The sequence below is a fragment of the Astatotilapia calliptera genome, chromosome 19 (genome assembly GCF_900246225.1).
Source record: "Astatotilapia calliptera chromosome 19, fAstCal1.2, whole genome shotgun sequence".
Lineage (NCBI taxonomy): Eukaryota > Metazoa > Chordata > Actinopteri > Cichliformes > Cichlidae > Astatotilapia > Astatotilapia calliptera.
The window spans coordinates 6,813,994-6,818,794 of record NC_039320.1 but is presented as its reverse complement, the minus strand read 5'-3'; the positions used below and the strand labels follow the sequence as shown (position 1 = coordinate 6,818,794).

Below are 4,801 nucleotides of genomic sequence, written 5' to 3'. Positions count from 1 at the left end.
TGAAGCACAGAGTTGGTGAGGAGGGCAGGAAGTCGGCCACGTGCAGGCGACATGCAAATGCTCTGAAATGCTGCCAGTTTGATTTGTGGCTTTCAGCAGAAACTCTGATGAATGCCACTGTTAATCTGCACTCAGCATGCACAGCATGGATGATGCAACTGAAGCCTCCTCCTTTCTTGCTCTGAGTGCAGGTATCTGTAAAATGTGACTTTATATGGTAAAAATTATCTCCCACCCGAGACCGTAGACAGAAGCTTCCTGTTTTAGCTCAGGGCGGTCTTCTATTACTGCACACTGCTGTCTGCTCAGATTTATATCTTCAGAAACTGTTACCATAACACCTTCGGTCTCTAATCAAAGGCGAGCATGAATGATCCAATTGGAGTTAAATCGGTTATAGAAAACTACGACACTGCTGCAGCGGCTGCAAAGATAAAGAAAAAATATCTAAAAAAGACAAGAAATATTCCACTAAATATCGCCGTCACAGGAGAAAGCGGTGCTGGTAAATCCACCTTTGTAAATGCCTTCAGAGGTTTAACAGATGAAGATGATGAAGCTGCACCTGCAAATGGAGACTCCACCTCAGAGGTCGCAGCCTACAAACATCCAGACTATCCCAATGTCACTTTATGGGATCTTCCTGGAATCGGAACGCCAATGTTTCCAGCTGAGAAGTACCTGAAGCGTGTTGAATTTAGGATGTTTTACTTCTTTATCATCGTCTCAGAGACTCACATCACAGAAAATGATGTGAAACTCGCTCTGAAGATTCAGGAGATGGGGAAAAAGTTCTACTTTGTTCGTTCAAAGATTGACAACGATTTACGAGCCGAGAGAAGAAAGAGAAACTTCAGCAAACAGAGGACTCTTACAAAGATCAAGGAAGACTGTGCTCAAGGTGAGTGTGTGATTATTTATACCAGAGAGAGAGAAATGTTCACTGCACTGTTTTCTCTTCTAGAGGTCTTTCAAAGTTTGCATTGGACATTGGCTGCTTTTTCACTCATACTGATCGTCCTGTTCTTAATGACAGTCATGCACTTAGTGCAGAGGTCAGACCATTGTTGAGCTTTGTCCTGAAAAATGCCTGTTAGACTGGAAAATAATAAACAAATAAGGAGAGAAGGTGGCTGTGCCCCGTCAGTTTGATATCATACTTTAGGCTGATGTTTGTTTTATTCATTTGTTTGTCCAGTAAAAACCATTTTTGGTCTCCACCAACATAAAGGTGTTTCTTTTCCTCTGCTATGTTACAAGCTCATCTCTCTATCTCACAAGAACATTTTCTTAAAATAAATTAATAAACTCCATCTTAATAATCTGTCACATGGATTCCTTCTGTATTACAGGTCTTCAGGCACATGGCATCAAGTGTTCAAAGGTGTTCCTGGTGTCCAGCTTTAAGCCTCGGAAGTAGGATTTCTCTCTCCTACATGAGACCTTAGAGAGACAACTTCCTAAACTCAAGAGGAATGCTTTTGTGCTGGCCATGCCCAACATCAGCCTGGAGATCATCAAGAAGAAGAAACAAGCTATGGATCTACGATTACCTAATGTGGCCTGCTTTGGTAGACCAAATGTTTCTGTTCCTGGGCTAACTGTTTCTGTTAATCTACCTTGGCTGCACATTATTATTGCAATGGTGGTAGATGCGTTTGGTCTTGATATCCCATCTCTGTGGAAACTTGCTGCCAGCACAGGTCTGTCATACAGCGATTTGTGTGCCGTTATCAAGTCACCCCTGGCTGCAGCTGAAATAACTGAGAAGCTCCCGCTGAAGGTGTTGAACCAGGTTGGAGTAACATCTGAATTACGTTTTGCATTGAGCATGATAAACTTCGTTGAATCGGTTGTGGGCTCAATCCACGGGTAATGGAGAAAGCTATGCCTATTATCCTCAGAGAACTTGCTGATGATGCTCAGAGGGTCTTTCAAAGAGTTCTGGCTTGAACATGTCGATTTTGTAAAGTAGTGACACTTTTGAAACTAGCATAGATCTACAAATAAGCTTTTAACTTGTTCTAATTAGACAGTGTTTGTTTCAAAATAATAAAATTCATAATCTCACTGCATCCTCACAGCTGATCAGTCTGTCCGAGGCCTCAGCAGGTCTTATCTCCTCTGATCAGAGCAGAAACAGCATTGTAACTTCTCCCAGCATCACACACTAATATGTAATCTTAAGGCAGCTATTAATAGCATTGTTATTAGCATCAGCAGTTATTATTATTGAACATATATTGTCTTTTCAGTGTTTTAATAAACTGTGATTACATTTGTCGTTTTGTTTTATATTTAAATGAGATTTCCGATAAATATACAAAACCTTTTAATGAATAAATATAAATTTGATTAAAAGAAATCATTAATATTATTGTGTGAATGTGAGAGTGAATGAATAGTGGTATTGTATAGCGCTTTGGGTGCCTTGAAAAGCGCTACATAAATCCAATCCATTATTATTGTTACGCAGAGTTATTATAATAGAGGTTGAACATTTTATCTTTCAGCATAATAAATACTTTAATACGTTTTAAACCCTTGCTCCCTGGTGCTTGTGTGCTGTTGACTGTGATGAGTGTTCACTGCCCTCCAGTGGTCGCAATGAGGAACTACAACACAATACAAACATGAACTGTAATATATTGTTTTTGTCTATGCGTGCATTATATTATTGTTTTTCAGCATTCCAGTTATTGATAAAATATTACTGATGAAAAATGTTGGCATTGTTACTTATAACAATAAGATGATTTTCTGACCTAATGTTGGTAAAATGTAACAGAAGCCGTCACAACAATGTCTCCATTTGTTGGAAATATCAAATTACTCCCTGTGACATTTTCATTTTATCCGTGCATGTGCAGAATAAAATTCTATATCAGTCTAACATCTTTGGATTATTGTCCTCTGTGGGGAATCAAAAGCATCTGACAGAACTCGTGCAGGAGGTGAAGGTGTCCTCGTGTCTTTGAATGATGGAGCAGGATGCAGGTGTGGGTATGTCTGAAATGACAGCTCTGACTCTGAGCACGCTCTTTATATCCTGTCAATAAAACATCCAGCCTCAAAGTGAGCACATAATGCATCCTGCCTACACAAGTTATTTATGGACAAATGATTCTTATTGTGATTTTAACAAAGCAGCTGAAATCCCAGAGATGCTCTCCTATGAACAGTGTTAAAAAAGTTTCAGTCTAACCACGTACAGAGGAAGGCTCTCCTGAAGAAGATAGAACAGTTCAGTTACGCAGGAAAAATAGGTGAGTGTGATGATTTGAGCGGGTTTTACCCAGTCACCTCGCCATCAGTGTTTTTGTTAAAGCGTCTTTAAAAGTGCAGCACCTGTGGGGCTTTGTCAGTCTGCAGTGGTCAGTATCTTTCAAAGGTGGTCCGGGGAAGGAACAGCGGTGAACCAGTGACAGGGTGATGGGCAGTCAGGGCCCACTGATGTACATGGGGAGCAAAGGCTGGTCCTGTGGTCTGATCCAACAGACGAGCTGCTGTAGTTCAAAGGTCAGAATACACAGAGCACCACAGGTGCACAAGGAATAATTTACTTGACAGCGAATTCAGGTTCCTCAGATTTTAACACATCATTATATGACTATCATCATATGTGTACAAACTGTGTAGTGTACAAATCTTCTGGCTCAGTGGACACTGGCTCCACTGGTTTTGGTGTAATTATTTTAATTCTTCGCAGACTTATTTTTATTAATTATTACTCAGCTTAGCGTCTCTTTGTCTACATAGCAGTGGTTTTATTAAAGGATTCAAGGAGCTTTATTGTTATTCGCATCATATGTTTATATGTGGTGGAACGAAATTACGTACACACGGTCCCGGACCGAAAAGAAACAGAATAACAAAGAAGTAGAATTTAAGAAAATACTTACACTCCATCGATGCCTACCGGAGTTTTGTTTTTTCCGCCTTCTCTCTGTTGCTGTTGCTCTGCCTTCCTGAACTGGAAGCGTCTATGTGATGAGAATTGGCAGCTTGCTCATCTGGATTCAACTGGTTTCCATCTTCCACCCAGTAACTCAGAACACAGCAGCTGAGCTTCTTCGACTTATTTACTCTGACCACTGGTGTTTCAGTTTATTTGGTGTTTCAGATTATCTGGCGTTTCAAATGTGTCATGAACTTACTTTTTAGCTGCTGCTACTGACAAACCACAAAATCATTATTGGGTCTTTAAAGATGCATTTCTGTGCTTGTTGTTTTTAACACAACTGTTGTTACTTTGTTTTAGAAAAACACGAACATGTGAGGTTACCTGGTGACCCAAACAGCGCTGAACAGCGATGCAGGAGTCTGCACTGATCAGCGCTCCAAAGTACGTCGGTAAATGTTATTCTTCACACACACTTTTTTCTGTGACATGAGGATGATCTAAATACTAGTCCTTTAGTTTTCACAATTAACTTTGAAAATGAATAAAATCAGCAGATTAATGAAAGTGAATGGAAGTCTTTACATGACTGATGAACATTTAAATAACTTTTCAAAGCTACATGAAGAATTCTTACAGGCAAATGATGATGATGATGTACTGTTGCTGTTGCCAGAAGATGAAAGGAATGTGAACCAGATGCTCTGGTTCAATCCAAAAAAGCAGCAGTTCAGTGGGTTTATAACTGAATTTGAAAAATGGATCATTATAACAAGACATCAGCATCAAGATGGCGTGAGCCCAGATAACAGCGTGTCAGTGACTGATAGACCAGCTGCAAAGAAATCAGGTACCAGCGTCAGAAGAAGATCATCCAGAGTTTGATCTGTATCATCTGTA

General features: G+C 40.0%; 1 pseudogene; it reads left to right on the top strand.

The window, feature by feature from the left end:
* The first annotated feature begins 366 nt into the window (after positions 1–366).
* On the top strand, positions 367–1,876 carry LOC113012657 (interferon-inducible GTPase 5-like; annotated as a pseudogene).
* The last annotated feature ends 2,925 nt before the right edge of the window (positions 1,877–4,801 follow it).